At 40.7% G+C, this 19,215-nt stretch overlaps 4 non-coding genes across 4 annotated transcripts; all 4 read left to right on the forward strand.

The window, feature by feature from the left end:
• The first annotated feature begins 6,076 nt into the window (after positions 1-6,076).
• trnar-ccu (transfer RNA arginine (anticodon CCU)) lies at positions 6,077-6,149 on the forward strand. Its single transcript has one exon. It is a non-coding gene; the product is annotated as a tRNA-Arg (tRNA).
• A 4,334-nt stretch (positions 6,150-10,483) lies between these two features.
• Positions 10,484-10,556, forward strand: trnar-ccu (transfer RNA arginine (anticodon CCU)). Its single transcript has one exon. It is a non-coding gene; the product is annotated as a tRNA-Arg (tRNA).
• A 1,505-nt stretch (positions 10,557-12,061) lies between these two features.
• trnal-caa (transfer RNA leucine (anticodon CAA)) lies at positions 12,062-12,133 on the forward strand. Its single transcript has one exon. It is a non-coding gene; the product is annotated as a tRNA-Leu (tRNA).
• A 4,291-nt stretch (positions 12,134-16,424) lies between these two features.
• trnar-ccu (transfer RNA arginine (anticodon CCU)) lies at positions 16,425-16,497 on the forward strand. The gene has a single exon. It is a non-coding gene; the product is annotated as a tRNA-Arg (tRNA).
• The last annotated feature ends 2,718 nt before the right edge of the window (positions 16,498-19,215 follow it).

The following is a 19,215-nucleotide window of genomic DNA, read 5'->3' on the forward strand; positions in this document are numbered from 1 at the left end:
TCTTTTAGACATGCTTCAAATTTGACTAATTGGTTAGTATCTTCTGGTTTCACAGATAAATAGAGCTGGGTATCATCTGCATATCAGTGGAAGTTTATGGAATGTTTCCTAATGATTTTGCCTAAAGGTGACATGTAGAGATTAAAAAGTATTGGTCCTAACACAGAGCCCTGTGGAACTCCATAGCTGACTTTGGTGCATAAAGAAGAGTCATCATTAACATGAACAAGTTGGAATCTGTCTGACAGATAAGATTTAAACCAATGTAATGTGGTTCCTTTAATCCCAAATCCATGTTCTAGTCTCTGTAATAAAATGTTGTGGTCAATGGTGTCAAATGCGGCACTAAGGTCTAGTAAGACGAGTACAGACACAAGTCCATTATCTGAAGCCAGGAGAAGATCATTGGAGACTTTTACCAGTGCTGTTTCTGTACTGTGATGAGCTCTAAATCCTGACTGAAAGTCTTCATACAAATTATTCCTGTAAAGGTGATCACATAATTGTTTTGCAACTACTTTTTCAAGGATTTTAGAAATAAACGGGAGATTTGATATTGGTCTATAGTTGGCTAAATCCCCTGGATCAAGACAAGGTTTTTTAAGTAATGGTTTGATTACAGCAACTTTATAGGCCTTTGGTACATAGCCAGTTTCTAAAGATAGGTTAATCAAATCTAATATGAAAGTGTCTATTAAAGGTAGAACATCTTTAAGCAATTTGGTTGGAACAGGGTCTAAAAGACATGTTGTTAGTTTTGAGGAGGCGGTAGTTGAACTTAGCTCAGTGAGATCTATGGGTGAAAAGCAGTCTAAGATGGATTGGGGCCTTATTGAGGATTCTATAGCTGTTGTACATGAAGATCTAGCCGTAATATTTGTAGGGAGGATCTGGTGAATCTTTTCCCTAATGGCTACAATTTTACTAGTAAAGAAAGTCATAAAGTCATTGCTGCTCAAAGTTAAGGGAATACTAGGCTCAACAGAACTATGGCTCTTAGTCAGCCTGGCTACAGTGCTGAACAGAAACCGGGGGTTGTTCTTGTTTTCCTCTATTAATGCGGAATAATATGCTGTTCTGGCATCACGGAGAGCTTTTTTGTATGTTTTTAAACTGTTTTTCCAGGCTAACCGGGATTCTTCTAAATTAGTGGAACACCACTTCCTCTCTAGCTTTCGTGTTGCCTGCTTTAAGCTGTGCATTTGTGAATTGTACCATGGAGGTCGGCTCCTCTGATTCACTGCCTTCTATTTCAAAGGGGCAACTGTATCTAGTATCCTACGCAGTGAGGCGGCAGAATCGTCAACTAAATAATCAATTTGCACAGGAGTAAGATGGCTACTCACCATAGTATTGACACATGGTGGTGAAAAAGATGAAGAAATAATTTCTTTAAATGTATTCACAGCATTTTCAGATAAACATCTGCTGTAGTGGAATTTTTTCCTAACTGCTGTATAGTCCGTTATTGTAAATTCAAATGTTATTAGAAAATGGTCAGACAGAAGAGAATTATGAGGAAATACTATTAAATTATCAGTTTCAATGCCATATGTAAGGACAAGGTCTAACGTGTGACTAAAACAATGAGTGGGTTTATTTACATTTTGGGAAAAACCAATTGAATCTAATAATGAATTAAACGCAGTGCTCAGACAGTTACTGTCAGCATCTACATGAATGTTAAAGTCACCCACTATAATGACTTTATCTGTACTAAGCACTAAATCAGATAGAAAATCAGAAAATTCAATCAAAAACTCTGAATAAGGGACTGGAGGACGGTACACGATAACAAATAATAGTGGTTTTTGAGTTTTCCAGTTTGGGTGTGAAAGGCTAAGAGTAAGACTCTCAAATGAGGTATAACTATGTTTAGGTCTAGGAATTATTGATAAGCTAGAGTGAAATATTGCTGCTACTCCTCCACCTCGGCCTGTGCATCTAGGAACATGATAATTAATATGACTTTGGGGGGTTGACTCATTTAAACTGACATATTCTTCCTGCTGCAACCACGTTTCAGTGAGACAAAATAAACCAATTTGATGATCATTTATCAAGTCATTTACTAACAAAGATTTAGAAGAGAGAGATCTGATGTTTAATAATCCACATTTAAAAGTTTTGGGTTTTGGTTCAGTATGAGCAGTTGTATTACCCAAAGGGTTCGAGTCCAATCTGGTGTGGTTCAAAGCAGAGTGGCGCAGCGGAAGCGTGCTGGGCCCATAACCCAGAGGTCGATGGATCGAAACCATCCTCTGCTAACTGTGTTTTGTAAGCTGACTTAGGGCCTTTACAACATTTTAGTAAAGTGAACCAGATACAGAAAGTACATATTCACCTACTGTACAATTCCAGATGCATATGAGCTTGGGAATGCAATTTATGTATATTTCACATTCTTTTCTCTGCTCTTTCAAATGCTTTCCTCCATCTTACTATACTAACTGCTTTTATTGTCATTATTGTGTTACCCAAAGGGTTCGAGTCCCATCTGGGGTGGTTGACAGCAGAGTGGCTCAGCGGAAGCTTGCTGGGCCCATAACCCAAAGGTCGATGGTTCGAAACTCTCCTCTGCTAACTGTGTTTTGTAAGCTGACTTAGGGCCTTTACAACCTTTTAGTAAAGTGAACCAGATACAGAAAGTACATATTCACCTACTGTAATATTCCAGATGCATATCAGCTTGGGAATGCAATTTTTGTATATTTCACATTCTTTTCTCTGCTCTTTCAAATGCTTTCCTCCATCTTACTATACTAACTGCTTTTATTGTCATTATTGTGTTACCCAAAGGGTTCGAGTCCAATCTGGGGTACAATGCCAGTTTCATATCAGCATGGCATTCTAGTTTCTACGTGTTTCACATCTTTTTCTTTGCACTTTTAAAAATTTCCCTTCTACTCACTATATCTACTGCATTTGGGGCCATTATTGTGTTACCCAAAGCCAACATGGCATGGCTCACATTATGCTCTGTATAGGAAGCAACTGTTTGGTGGAAGAACTGATGAGTAAAGGTGTTTGAGATGCCCCAGTGGCCTATTGGATAAGGCACTGGCCTCCTAAGCCAGGGATTGTGGGTTCAAGTCCTATCTGGGGTGGTTGACAGCAGAGTGGTACAGCGGAAGCGTGCTGGACCCATAACCCAGAGGTCGATGGATCGAAACCATCCTCTGCTAACTGTGTTTTGTAAGCTGACTTAGGGCCTTTACAACCTTTTAGTAAACTGAACCAGATACAGAAAGTAAATATTCACCTCCTGTACAATTCCAGATGCATATCAGCTTGGGAATGCAATTTTTGTATATTTCAAATTCCTTTCTCTGCTCTTTTAAATGGTTTCCTCCATCTTACTATACTAACTGCTTTTATTGTCATTATTTTGTTACCCAAAGGGTTCGAGTCCAATCTGGGGTACAATGCCAGTTTCATATCAGCATTGGAAACTAGTTTCTATGTGTTTCACATCTTTTTCTTTGCACTTTTAAAAATTTCCCTTCTACTCACTATATCTACTACATTTGGGGCCATTATTGTGTTACCCAAAGGGTTCGAGTCCAATCTGGTGTACAATGCCAGTTTCATCTCAGCATGGCAATCTAGTTTCTACGTATTTCACATCTTTTCCCTTCTACTCACTATATCTACTGCATTTGGGGCCATTACTGTGTTACCCAAAGCCAACATGGCATGTCTCACATTATGCTCTGTATAGGAAGCAACTGTTAGTTGGAAGAACTGAGGAGTAAAGGTGTTTGTGATGCCCCAGTGGCCTAATGGATAATGCACTGGCCTCCTAAGCCAGGGATTGTGGGTTCGAGTCCCATCTGGGGTGGTTGACAGCAGAGTAGCGCAGCAAAAGCGTGCTGGGCCCATAACCCAGAGGTCAATAGATTGAAACCATCCTTTGCTAACTGTGTTTTGTAAGCTGACTTAGGGCCTTTACAACCTTTAAGTAAAGTGATCCAGATACAGAAAGTACATATTCACCTACTGTAATATTCCAGATGCATATCAGCTTGGGAATGCAATTTTTGTATATTTCACATTCTTTTCTCTGCTCTTTCAAATGCTTTCCTCCATCTTACTATACTAACTGCTTTTATTGTCATTATTGTGTTACCCAAAGGGTTCGAGTCCAATCTGGCGTGGTTGAAAGCAGAGTGGCGCAGCGGAAGCGTGCTGGGCCCATAACCCAGAGGTCAATAGATTGAAACTATCCTTTGCTAACTGTGTTTTGTAAGCTGACTTAGGGCCTTTACAACCTTTAAGTAAAGTGATCCAGATACAGAAAGTACATATTCACCTACTGTAATATTCCAGATGCATATCAGCTTGGGAATGCAATTTTTGTATATTTCAAATTCTTTTCTCTGCTCTTTCAAATGCTTTCCTCCATCTTACTATACTAACTGCTTTTATTGTCATTATTGTGTTACCCAAAGGGTTCGAGTCCAATCTGGGGTACAATGCCAGTTTCATATCAGCATGGCAATCTAGTTTCTACGTGTTTCACATCTTTTTCTTTGCACTTTTAAAAATATCCCTTCCACTGTTATGCTGATGATACCCAGCTATATTTATATATGGAACCAGATGAAAATAATCAGTTAATAAAGCTTCAAGCATGCCTACAAGACATAAAGGCCTGGATGTCCCACAATTTTTTACTTTTAAACTCAGACAAAACTGAATTCATAGTATTTGGGCCCAAAAATCTCAGAGATATGATGTCCAACCATATTGTTACACTAGATGGCATAAGCCTGGCCTCCAGTACTACTGCAAGGAACCTTGGAGTTATGTTTGATCAGGATCTGTCCTTTAACTCACATATAAAACAAATCTCTAGAACAGCCTTCTTCCACCTACGGAACATTGCCAAAATTAGGAGCATCCTGTCTCAAAGTGATGCCGAAAAACTGGTCCATGCATTTGTTACCTCTAGGTTTGACTACTGTAATTCCCTACTTTCAGGATGCCCCAGTAACTCCCTAAAGAGCCTGCAATTAATCCAAAATGCTGCAGCAAGAGTGCTGACTGGAACTAGCAAGAGAGATCATATTTCACCTTCACTAGCTTCTCTCCATTGGCTTCCAATTAAATGTAGAATAGAATTTGAAACCCTGCTTCTTACATATAAAGCTCTGAATGGTCAGGCTCCATCATATTTAGAAGACCTCATAGCACCATATCATCCCAGTAGACCACTTTGCTCTCAGAATGCAGGCCTACTTGTGGTTCCCAGAATTTCCAAAAGTAGAATGGGAGGTAGAGCCTTTAGCTATCAAGCTCCTCTCTTGTGAAACCAGCTCCCAGTTCAGATTCGGGAAGCAGACAGCCTCTCTACTTTTAAGTCTAGGCTTAAAACCTTCCTTTTTAATAAAGCATATAGTTATTTATAGTTATGCTGCCATAGGCTTAGACTGCTGGGGGACCCACCCCCCAATGCACTGAGCTCCTTTCCTCCTCTTGACCATCTCTCCTCTCCTCTCATCCCGCAATTGTCACCACTGTATGTCATTAACTCTGTGTGTTCTCTCCCGTAGTTGTCTTTGTCATCCTCTGTCCCCTTCTCTCTGTCCCTTTCTGCAGGTGTCCCCCGGCTTTGAAGCTGTGTGTCTTCCAGCGTGAAGCTACTGGTCCTACCAATCTGCCCAATGTTTTGTTGTTGCTTTTTGTTGCTCTGTTCTTTTCCCTCTCCCCTTTCCACTCACCCCAACCGGTCGAGGCAAATGGCCGTCCACCCTGAGCCTGGTTCTGCTGGAGGTTTCTTCCGTTAAAGGGAGTTTTTCCTCTCCACTGTTGCCTATGGCTTGCTCCAGGGGGAATTGTTGGGTTCTCTTTATATATCTTTATAATCTTGACTTTATTCTGTAAAGTGCCCTGAGATGACTTTGTTGTGAATTGGCACTATATAAATAAAGTTGAATTGAATTGAACTCACTATATCTACTGCATATGGGGCCATTATTGTGTTACCCAAAGCCAACATGGCATGTCTCACATTATGCTCTGTATAGGAAGCAACTGTTTGGTGGAAGAACTGATGAGTAAAGGTGATTGAGATGCCCCAGTGGCCTAATGGATAAGGCACTGGCCTCCTAAGCCAGGGATTGTGGGTTCAAGTCCCATCTGGGGTGGTTGACAGCAGAGTGGCGCAGCGGAAGCGTGCTGGGCCCATAACCCAGAGGTCGATGGATCGAAACCATCCTCTGCTAACTGTGTTTTGTAAGCTGACTTAGGGCCTTTACAACCTCTTAGTAAAGTGAACCAGATACAGAAAGTACATATTCACCTACTATACAATTCCAGATGCATATCAGCTTGGGAATGCAATTATTGTATATTTCACATTCTTTTCTCTGCTCTTTCAAATGCTTTCCTCCATCTTACTATACTAACTGCTTTTATTGTCATTATTGGTCTACCCAAAGGGTTCGAGTCCAATCTGGGGTACAATGCCAGTTTCATATCAGCATGGCAATCTAGTTTCTACGTGTTTCACATCTTTTTCTTTGCACTTTTAAAAATTTCCCTTCTACTCACTATATCTACTGCATTTGGGGCCATTATTGTGTTACCCAAAGCCAACATGGCATGTCTCACATTATGCTCTGTCTAGGAAGCAACTGTTTGGTGGAAGAACTGATGAGTAAAGGTGTTTGAGAGGCCCCAGTGGCCTAATGGATAAGGCACTGGCCTCTTAAGCCAGGGATTGTCGGTTCAAGTCCCATCTGGGGTGGTTGACAGCAGAGTGGCGCAGCGGAAGCGTGCTGGGCCCATAACCCAGAGGTCGATGGATCGAAATCATCCTCTGCTAACTGTGTTTTGTAAGCTGACTTAGGGCCTTTACAACCTCTTAGTAAAGTGAACCAGATACAGAAAGTACATATTCACCTACTATACAATTCCAGATGCATATCAGCTTGGGAATGCAATTATTGTATATTTCACATTCTTTTCTCTGCTCTTTCAAATGCTTTCCTCCATCTTACTATACTAACTGCTTTTATTGTCATTATTGGTCTACCCAAAGGGTTCGAGTCCAATCTGGGGTACAATGCCAGTTTCATATCAGCATGGCAATCTAGTTTCTACGTGTTTCACATCTTTTTCTTTGCACTTTTAAAAATTTCCCTTCTACTCACTATATCTACTGCATTTGGGGCCATTATTGTGTTACCCAAAGCCAACATGGCATGTCTCACATTATGCTCTGTCTAGGAAGCAACTGTTTGGTGGAAGAACTGATGAGTAAAGGTGTTTGAGAGGCCCCAGTGGCCTAATGGATAAGGCACTAGCCTCCTAAGCCAGGGATTGTGGGTTCAAGTCCCATCTGGGGTGGTTGACAGCAGAGTGGCGCAGCGGAAGCGTGCTGGGCCCATAACCCAGAGGTCGATGGATCGAAACCATCCTCTGCTAACTGTGTTTTGTAAGCTGACTTAGGGCCTTTGCAACTTTTTAGTAAAGTGAACCAGATACAGAATGTACATATTCACCTACTGTACAATTCCAGATGCATATCAGCTTGGGAATGCAATTTTTGTATATTTCACATTCTTTTCTCTGCTCTTTCAAATGCTTTCCTCAATCTTACTATACTAACTGCTATTATTGTCATTATTGTGTTACCCAAAGGGTTCGAGTCCAATCTGGTTTGGTTGAAAGCAGAGTGGCGCAGCAGAAGTGTGCTGGGCCCATAACCCAGAGGTCGATGGATCGAATCCATCCTCTGCTAACTGTGTTTTGTAAAGTGATTTAGAGCCTTTACAATGTCTTAGTAAAATGAACCAGATACAGACAGTACATATTCATCTACTGTACAATTCCAGATGCATATCAGCTTGGGAATGCAATTTTTGTATATTTCAAATTCCTTTCTCTGCTCTTTCAAATGCTTTCGTCCATCTTACTATACTAACTGCTTTTATTGTCATTATTGTGTTACCCAAAGGGTTCGAGTCCAATCTGGTGTACAATGCCAGTTTCATCTCAGCATGGCAATCTAGTTTCTACGTATTTCACATCTTTTCCCTTCTACTCACTATATCTACTGCATTTGGGGCCATTACTGTGTTACCCAAAGCCAACATGGAATGTCTCACATTATGCTCTATATAGGAAGCAACTGTTAGTTGGAAGAACTGAGGAGTAAAGGTGTTTGTGATGCCCCAGTGGCCTAATGGATAATGCACTGGCCTCCTAAGCCAGGGATTGTGGGTTCGAGTCCCATCTGGGGTGGTTGACAGCAGAGTGGCGCAGCAGAAGCGTGCTGGGCCCATAACCCAGAGGTCAATAGATTGAAACCATCCTTTGCTAACTGTGTTTTGTAAGCTGACTTAGGGCCTTTACAACCTTTAAGTAAAGTGATCCAGATACAGAAAGTACATATTCACCTACTGTAATATTCCAGATGCATATCAGCTTGGGAATGCCATTTTTGTATATTTCACATTCTTTTCTCTGCTCTTTCAAATGCTTTCCTCCATCTTACTATACTAACTGCTTTTATTGTCATTATTGTGTTACCCAAAGGGTTCGAGTCCAATCTGGCGCGGTTGAAAGCAGAGTGGCGCAGCGGAAGCGTGCTGGGCCCATAACCCAGAGGTCATTAGATTGAAACCATCCTTTGCTAACTGTGTTTTGTAAGCTGACTTAGGGCCTTTACAACCTTTAAGTAAAGTGATCCAGATACAGAAAGTACATATTCACCTACTGTAATATTCCAGATGCATATCAGCTTGGGAATGCAATTTTTGTATATTTCACATTCTTTTCTCTGCTCTTTCAAATGCTTTCCTCCATCTTACTATACTAACTGCTTTTATTGTCATTATTGTGTTACCCAAAGGGTTCGAGTCCAATCTGGGGTACAATGCCAGTTTCATATCAGCATGGCAATCTAGTTTCTACGTGTTTCACATCTTTTTCTTTGCACTTTTAAAAATATCCCTTCCACTGTTATGCTGATGATACCCAGCTATATTTATATATGGAACCAGATGAAAATAATCAGTTAATAAAGCTTCAAGCATGCCTACAAGACATAAAGGCCTGGATGTCCCACAATTTTTTACTTTTAAACTCAGACAAAACTGAATTCATAGTATTTGGGCCCAAAAATCTCAGAGATATGATGTCCAACCATATTGTTACACTAGATGGCATAAGCCTGGCCTCCAGTACTACTGCAAGGAACCTTGGAGTTATGTTTGATCAGGATCTGTCCTTTAACTCACATATAAAACAAATCTCTAGAACAGCCTTCTTCCACCTACGGAACATTGCCAAAATTAGGAGCATCCTGTCTCAAAGTGATGCCGAAAAACTGGTCCATGCATTTGTTACCTCTAGGTTTGACTACTGTAATTCCCTACTTTCAGGATGCCCCAGTAACTCCCTAAAGAGCCTGCAATTAATCCAAAATGCTGCAGCAAGAGTGCTGACTGGAACTAGCAAGAGAGATCATATTTCACCTTCACTAGCTTCTCTCCATTGGCTTCCAATTAAATGTAGAATAGAATTTGAAACCCTGCTTCTTACATATAAAGCTCTGAATGGTCAGGCTCCATCATATTTAGAAGACCTCATAGCACCATATCATCCCAGTAGACCACTTTGCTCTCAGAATGCAGGCCTACTTGTGGTTCCCAGAATTTCCAAAAGTAGAATGGGAGGTAGAGCCTTTAGCTATCAAGCTCCTCTCTTGTGAAACCAGCTCCCAGTTCAGATTCGGGAAGCAGACAGCCTCTCTACTTTTAAGTCTAGGCTTAAAACCTTCCTTTTTAATAAAGCATATAGTTATTTATAGTTATGCTGCCATAGGCTTAGACTGCTGGGGGACCCACCCCCCAATGCACTGAGCTCCTTTCCTCCTCTTGACCATCTCTCCTCTCCTCTCATCCCGCAATTGTCACCACTGTATGTCATTAACTCTGTGTGTTCTCTCCCGTAGTTGTCTTTGTCATCCTCTGTCCCCTTCTCTCTGTCCCTTTCTGCAGGTGTCCCCCGGCTTTGAAGCTGTGTGTCTTCCAGCGTGAAGCTACTGGTCCTACCAATCTGCCCAATGTTTTGTTGTTGCTTTTTGTTGCTCTGTTCTTTTCCCTCTCCCCTTTCCACTCACCCCAACCGGTCGAGGCAAATGGCCGTCCACCCTGAGCCTGGTTCTGCTGGAGGTTTCTTCCGTTAAAGGGAGTTTTTCCTCTCCACTGTTGCCTATGGCTTGCTCCAGGGGGAATTGTTGGGTTCTCTTTATATATCTTTATAATCTTGACTTTATTCTGTAAAGTGCCCTGAGATGACTTTGTTGTGAATTGGCACTATATAAATAAAGTTGAATTGAATTGAACTCACTATATCTACTGCATATGGGGCCATTATTGTTACCCAAAGCCAACATGGCATGTCTCACATTATGCTCTGTATAGGAAGCAACTGTTTGGTGGAAGAACTGATGAGTAAAGGTGATTGAGATGCCCCAGTGGCCTAATGGATAAGGCACTGGCCTCCTAAGCCAGGGATTGTGGGTTCAAGTCCCATCTGGGGTGGTTGACAGCAGAGTGGCGCAGCGGAAGCGTGCTGGGCCCATAACCCAGAGGTCGATGGATCGAAACCATCCTCTGCTAACTGTGTTTTGTAAGCTGACTTAGGGCCTTTACAACCTCTTAGTAAAGTGAACCAGATACAGAAAGTACATATTCACCTACTATACAATTCCAGATGCATATCAGCTTGGGAATGCAATTATTGTATATTTCACATTCTTTTCTCTGCTCTTTCAAATGCTTTCCTCCATCTTACTATACTAACTGCTTTTATTGTCATTATTGTGCTACCCAAAGGGTTCGAGTCCAATCTGGGGTACAATGCCAGTTTCATATCAGCATGGCAATCTAGTTTCTACGTGTTTCACATCTTTTTCTTTGCACTTTTAAAAATTTCCCTTCTACTCACTATATCTACTGCATTTGGGGCCATTATTGTGTTACCCAAAGCCAACATGGCATGTCTCACATTATGCTCTGTCTAGGAAGCAACTGTTTGGTGGAAGAACTGATGAGTAAAGGTGTTTGAGAGGCCCCAGTGGCCTAATGGATAAGGCACTGGCCTCTTAAGCCAGGGATTGTCGGTTCAAGTCCCATCTGGGGTGGTTGACAGCAGAGTGGCGCAGCGGAAGCGTGCTGGGCCCATAACCCAGAGGTCGATGGATCGAATCCATCCTCTGCTAACTGTGTTTTGTAAGCTGACTTATGGCCTTTACAACCTCTTAGTAAAGTTAACCAGATACAGAAAGTACATATTCACCTACTGTACAATTCCAGATGCATATCCGCTTGGGAATGCAATTATTGTATATTTCACATTCTTTTCTCTGCTCTTTCAAATGCTTTCCTCCATCTTACTATACTAACTGCTTTTATTGTCATTATTGTGTTACCCAAAGGGTTCGAGTCCAATCTGGTGTACAATGCCAGTTTCATCTCAGCATGGCAATCTAGTTTCTACGTATTTCACATCTTTTCCCTTCTACTCACTATATCTACTGCATTTGGGGCCATTACTGTGTTACCCAAAGCCAACATGGCATGTCTCACATTATGCTCTATATAGGAAGCAACTGTTAGTTGGAAGAACTGAGGAGTAAAGGTGTTTGTGATGCCCCAGTGGCCTAATGGATAATGCACTGGCCTCCTAAGCCAGGGATTGTGGGTTCGAGTCCCATCTGGGGTGGTTGAAAGCAGAGTGGCGCAGCGGAAGCGTGCTGGGCCCATAACCCAGAGGTCGATGGATCGAAACCATCCTCTGCTAACTGTGTTTTGTAAGCTGACTTAGGGCCTTTACAACCTTTTAGTAAAGTGAACCAGATACAGAAAATACATATTCGCCTACTGTACAATTCCAGATGCATATCAGCTTGGGAATGCAATTTTTGTATATTTCACATTCTTTTCTCTGCTCTTTCAAATGCTTTCCTCCATCTTACTATACTAACTGCTTTTATTGTCATTATTGTGTTACCCAAAGGGTTCGACTCCAATCTGGTGTGGTTGAAAGCAGAGTGGCGCAGCGGAAGCGTGCTGGGCCCAAAACCCAGAGGTCGATGGATCGAAACCATCCTCTGCTAACTGTGTTTTGTAAGCTGACTTAGGGCCTTTACAACCTCTTAGTAAAGTGAACCAGATACAGAAAGTACATATTCACCTACTGTACAATTCCAGATGCATATCCGCTTGGGAATGCAATTATTGTATATTTCACATTCTTTTCTCTGCTCTTTCAAATGCTTTCCTCCATCTTACTATACTAACTGCTTTTATTGTCATTATTGTGCTACCCAAAGGGTTCGAGTCCAATCTGGGGTACAATGCCAGTTTCATATCAGCATGGCAATCTAGTTTCTACGTGTTTCACATCTTTTTCTTTGCACTTTTAAAAATTTCCCTTCTACTCACTATATCTACTGCATTTGGGGCCATTATTGTGTTACCCAAAGCCAACATGGCATGTCTCACATTATGCTCTGTCTAGGAAGCAACTGTTTGGTGGAAGAACTGATGAGTAAAGGTGTTTGAGATGCCCCAGTGGCCTAATGGATAAGGCACTGGCGTTGAGTGAGGATTTTTAACTATAAGCTTTATCAAAAAGGAAAGTTTTAAGCCTAGTCTTAAAAGTAGAGAGGGTGTCTGCTCCCCGAATTTGGATTGGAAGCTGGTTCCACAGGAGAGGAGCTTGATAGCTAAAGGCTCTGCCTCCCATTCTACTTTTGCAAACTCTGGGAACCACAAGTAGGCCAGTATTTTGGGATCGAAGTGGTCTAATTGGGCGATACAGGACTATGAGATCTATTAAATATGATGGAGCTTGACCATTAAGAGCTTTGTATGTAAGGAGGAGGGTTTTGAACTCTATTCTAGATTTTATGGGAAGCCAATGAAGAGAAGCTAGTGAAGGTGAAATATGATCTCTCTTTCCTAATCCAGTCAGCACTCTTGCTGCAGCATTTTGGATTAATTGAAGGCTTTTTAGAGAGTTATTAGGACACCCCAGAAGTAGGGAATTACAGTAGTCCAACCTAGAAGTAACAAATGCATGGACAAGTTTTTCGGCATCACTTTAAGACAGGATGCTTCTAATTTTAGCAATGTTCCGTAGGTGGAAGAAGGCTGTTCTAGACATTTGTCTTTTATGTGACGTAAACGCCAAATCTTGGTCAAAGATAACTCCTAGGTTCCTCACCGTAGTACTAGAGGCCAAAGTTATGTCATCTAGAGTAACTATATTGTTAGACAGCATATTTCTCATGTTTTTAGGCCCAAAGAGGATGATTTCAGTTTTGTCTGAATTTAGAAGTAGGAAATTGTAGGACATCCAGTTCTTTATGTCTTTTAGACATGCTTCAAATTTGACTAATTGGTTAGTATCTTCTGGTTTCACAGATAAATAGAGCTGGGTATCATCTGCATATCAGTGGAAGTTTATGGAATGTTTCCTAATGATTTTGCCTAAAGGTGACATGTAGAGATTAAAAAGTATTGGTCCTAACACAGAGCCCTGTGGAACTCCATAGCTGACTTTGGTGCATAAAGAAGAGTCATCATTAACATGAACAAGTTGGAATCTGTCTGACAGATAAGATTTAAACCAATGTAATGTGGTTCCTTTAATCCCAAATCCATGTTCTAGTCTCTGTAATAAAATGTTGTGGTCAATGGTGTCAAATGCGGCACTAAGGTCTAGTAAGACGAGTACAGACACAAGTCCATTATCTGAAGCCAGGAGAAGATCATTGGAGACTTTTACCAGTGCTGTTTCTGTACTGTGATGAGCTCTAAATCCTGACTGAAAGTCTTCATACAAATTATTCCTGTAAAGGTGATCACATAATTGTTTTGCAACTACTTTTTCAAGGATTTTAGAAATAAACGGGAGATTTGATATTGGTCTATAGTTGGCTAAATCCCCTGGATCAAGACAAGGTTTTTTAAGTAATGGTTTGATTACAGCAACTTTATAGGCCTTTGGTACATAGCCAGTTTCTAAAGATAGGTTAATCAAATCTAATATGAAAGTGTCTATTAAAGGTAGAACATCTTTAAGCAATTTGGTTGGAACAGGGTCTAAAAGACATGTTGTTAGTTTTGAGGAGGCGGTAGTTGAACTTAGCTCAGTGAGATCTATGGGTGAAAAGCAGTCTAAGATGGATTGGGGCCTTATTGAGGATTCTATAGCTGTTGTACATGAAGATCTAGCCGTAATATTTGTAGGGAGGATCTGGTGAATCTTTTCCCTAATGGCTACAATTTTACTAGTAAAGAAAGTCATAAAGTCATTGCTGCTCAAAGTTAAGGGAATACTAGGCTCAACAGAACTATGGCTCTTAGTCAGCCTGGCTACAGTGCTGAACAGAAACCGGGGGTTGTTCTTGTTTTCCTCTATTAATGCGGAATAATATGCTGTTCTGGCATCACGGAGAGCTTTTTTGTATGTTTTTAAACTGTTTTTCCAGGCTAACCGGGATTCTTCTAAATTAGTGGAACGCCACTTCCTCTCTAACTTTCGTGTTGCCTGCTTTAAGCTGTGCATTTGTGAATTGTACCATGGAGGTCGGCTCCTCTGATTCACTGCCTTCTATTTCAAAGGGGCAACTGTATCTAGTATCCTACGCAGTGAGGCGGCAGAATCGTCAACTAAATAATCAATTTGCACAGGAGTAAGATGGCTACTCACCATAGTATTGACACATGGTGGTGAAAAAGATGAAGAAATAATTTCTTTAAATGTATTCACAGCATTTTCAGATAAACAACTGCTGTAGTGGAATTTTTTCCTAACTGCTGTATAGTCCGTTATTGTAAATTCAAATGTTATTAGAAAATGGTCAGACAGAAGAGAATTATGAGGAAATACTATTAAATTATCAGTTTCAATGCCATATGTAAGGACAAGGTCTAACGTGTGACTAAAACAATGAGTGGGTTTATTTACATTTTGGGAAAAACCAATTGAATCTAATAATGAATTAAACGCAGTGCTCAGACAGTTACTGTCAGCATCTACATGAATGTTAAAGTCACCCACTATAATGACTTTATCTGTACTAAGCACTAAATCAGATAGAAAATCAGAAAATTCAATCAAAAACTCTGAATAAGGGACTGGAGGACGGTACACGATATCCAATAATAGTGGTTTTTGAGTTTTCCAGTTTGGGTGTGAAAGGCTAAGAGTAAGACTCTCAAATGAGGTATAACTATGTTTAGGTCTAGGAATTATTGATAAGCTAGAGTGAAATATTGCTGCTACTCCTCCACCTCGGCCTGTGCATCTAGGAACATGATAATTAATATGACTTTGGGGGGTTGACTCATTTAAACTGACATATTCTTCCTGCTGCAACCACGTTTCAGTGAGACAAAATAAACCAATTTGATGATCATTTATCAAGTCATTTACTAACAAAGATTTAGAAGAGAGAGATCTGATATTTAATAATCCACATTTGAAAGTTTTGGGTTTTGGTTCAGTATGAGCAGTTGTATTACCCAAAGGGTTCGAGTCCAATCTGGTTTGGTTCAAAGCAGAGTGGCGCAGCGGAAGCGTGCTGGGCCCATAACCCAGAGGTCGATGGATCGAAACCATCCTCTGCTAACTGTGTTTTGTAAGCTGACTTAGGGCCTTTACAACCTTTTAGTAAAGTGAACCAGATACAGAAAGTACATATTCACCTACTGTACAATTCCAGATGCATATGAGCTTGGGAATGCAATTTTTGTATATTTCACATTCTTTTCTCTGCTCTTTCAAATGCTTTCCTCCATCTTACTATACTAACTGCTTTTATTGTCATTATTGTGTTACCCAAAGGGTTCGAGTCCCATCTGGAGTGGTTGACAGCAGAGTGGCGCAGCGGAAGCGTGCTGGGCCCATAACCCAAAGGTCGACGGTTCGAAACTATCCTCTGCTAACTGTGTTTTGTAAGCTGACTTAGGGCTTTTACAACATTTTAGTAAAGTGAACCAGATACAGAAAGTACATATTCACCTACTGTACAATTCCAGATGCATATCAGCTTGGGAATGCAATTATTGTATATTTCACATTCTTTTCTCTGCTCTTTCAAATGCTTTCCTCCATCTTACTATACTAACTGCTTTTATTGTCATTATTGTGTTACCCAAAGGGTTCGAGTCCAATCTGGGGTACAATGCCAGTTTCATATCAGCATTGGAAACTAGTTTCTATGTGTTTCACATCTTTTTCTTTGCACTTTTAAAAATTTCCCTTCTACTCACAATATCTACTGCATTTGGGGCCATTATTGTGTTACCCAAAGCCAACATGGCATGTCTCACATTATGCTCTGTATAGGAAGCAACTGTTTGGTGGAAGAACTGATGAGTAAAGGTGTTTGAGATGCCCCAGTGGCCTAATGGATAAGGCACTGGCCTCCTAAGCCAGTGATTGTGGGTTCAAATCCCATCTGGGGTGGTTGACAGCAGAGTGGCGCAGCGGAAGCGTGCTGGGCCCATAACCCAGAGGTCGATGGATCGAAACCATCCTCTGCTACCTGTGTTTTGTAAGCTGACTTAGGGCCTTTACAACTTTTTAGTAAAGTGAACCAGATACAGAAAGTACATATTCACCTACTGTACAATTCCAGATGCATATCAGCTTGGGAATGCAATTTTTGTATATTTCACATTCTTTTCTTTGCTCTTTCAAATGCTTTCCTCCATCTTACTATACTAACTGCTTTTATTGTCATTATTGTATTACCCAAAGGGTTCGAGTGAAATCTGGTGTGGTTCAAAGCAGAGTGGCGCAGCGTAAGCGTGCTGGGCCCATAACCCAGAGGGCGATGAATCGAAACCATCCTCTGCTAACTGTGTTTTGTAAGGGTATTTAAGGCCTTTACAATGTCTTAGTAAAATGAACCAGATACAGACAGTACATATTCATCTACTGTACAATTCCAGATGCATATCAGCTTGGGAATGCAATTTTTGTATATTTCACTTTCTTTTCTCTGCTCTTTCAAATGCTTTCCTCCATCTTACTATACTAACTGCTTTTATTGTCATTATTGTGTTACCCAAAGGGTTCGAGTACCATCTGGGGTGGTTGACAGCAGAGTGGCGCAGCGGAAGCGTGCTGGGCCCATAACCCAGAGGTCGATGGATCGAAACCATCCTCTGCTAACTGTGTTTTGTAAGCTGACTTAGGGCCTTTACAACCTCTTAGTAAAGTGAACCAGATACAGAAAGTACATATTCACCTACTATACAATTCCAGATGCATATCAGCTTGGGAATGCAATTATTGTATATTTCACATTCTTTTCTCTGCTCTTTCAAATGCTTTCCTCCATCTTACTATACTAACTGCTTTTATTGTCATTATTGTGCTACCCAAAGGGTTCGAGTCCAATCTGGGGTACAATGCCAGTTTCATATCAGCATGGCAATCTAGTTTCTACGTGTTTCACATCTTTTTCTTTGCACTTTTAAAAATTTCCCTTCTACTCACTATATCTACTGCATTTGGGGCCATTATTGTGTTACCCAAAGCCAACATGGCATGTCTCACATTATGCTCTGTCTAGGAAGCAACTGTTTGGTGGAAGAACTGATGAGTAAAGGTGTTTGAGATGCCCCAGTGGCCTAATGGATAAGGCACTGGCGTTGAGTGAGGATTTTTAACTATAAGCTTTATCAAAAAGGAAAGTTTTAAGCCTAGTCTTAAAAGTAGAGAGGGTGTCTGCTCCCCGAATTTGGATTGGAAGCTGGTTCCACAGGAGAGGAGCTTGATAGCTAAAGGCTCTGCCTCCCATTCTACTTTTGCAAACTCTGGGAACCACAAGTAGGCCAGTATTTTGGGATCGAAGTGGTCTAATTGGGCGATACAGGACTATGAGATCTATTAAATATGATGGAGCTTGACCATTAAGAGCTTTGTATGTAAGGAGGAGGGTTTTGAACTCTATTCTAGATTTTATGGGAAGCCAATGAAGAGAAGCTAGTGAAGGTGAAATATGATCTCTCTTTCCTAATCCAGTCAGCACTCTTGCTGCAGCATTTTGGATTAATTGAAGGCTTTTTAGAGAGTTATTAGGACACCCCAGAAGTAGGGAATTACAGTAGTCCAACCTAGAAGTAACAAATGCATGGACAAGTTTTTCGGCATCACTTTGAGACAGGATGCTTCTAATTTTAGCAATGTTCCGTAGGTGGAAGAAGGCTGTTCTAGACATTTGTCTTTTATGTGACGTAAACGCCAAATCTTGGTCAAAGATAACTCCAAGGTTCCTCACCGTAGTACTAGAGGCCAAAGTTATGTCATCTAGAGTAACTATATTGTTAGACAGCATATTTCTCATGTTTTTAGGCCCAAAGAGGATGATTTCAGTTTTGTCTGAATTTAGAAGTAGGAAATTGTAGGACATCCAGTTCTTTATGTCTTTTAGACATGCTTCAAATTTGACTAATTGGTTAGTATCTTCTGGTTTCACAGATAAATAGAGCTGGGTATCATCTGCATATCAGTGGAAGTTTATGGAATGTTTCCTAATGATTTTGCCTAAAGGTGACATGTAGAGATTAAAAAGTATTGGTCCTAACACAGAGCCCTGTGGAACTCCATAGCTGACTTTGGTGCATAAAGAAGAGTCATCATTAACATGAACAAGTTGGAATCTGTCTGACAGATAAGATTTAAACCAATGTAATGTGGTTCCTTTAATCCCAAATCCATGTTCTAGTCTCTGTAATAAAATGTTGTGGTCAATGGTGTCAAATGCGGCACTAAGGTCTAGTAAGACGAGTACAGACACAAGTCCATTATCTGAAGCCAGGAGAAGATCATTGGAGACTTTTACCAGTGCTGTTTCTGTACTGTGATGAGCTCTAAATCCTGACTGAAAGTCTTCATACAAATTATTCCTGTAAAGGTGATCACATAATTGTTTTGCAACTACTTTTTCAAGGATTTTAGAAATAAACGGGAGATTTGATATTGGTCTATAGTTGGCTAAATCCCCTGGATCAAGACAAGGTTTTTTAAGTAATGGTTTGATTACAGCAACTTTATAGGCCTTTGGTACATAGCCAGTTTCTAAAGATAGGTTAATCAAATCTAATATGAAAGTGTCTATTAAAGGTAGAACATCTTTAAGCAATTTGGTTGGAACAGGGTCTAAAAGACATGTTG

The sequence above is a fragment of the Channa argus genome, unplaced genomic scaffold, assembly GCF_033026475.1.
Source record: "Channa argus isolate prfri unplaced genomic scaffold, Channa argus male v1.0 Contig013, whole genome shotgun sequence".
NCBI classification, from domain to species: domain Eukaryota; kingdom Metazoa; phylum Chordata; class Actinopteri; order Anabantiformes; family Channidae; genus Channa; species Channa argus.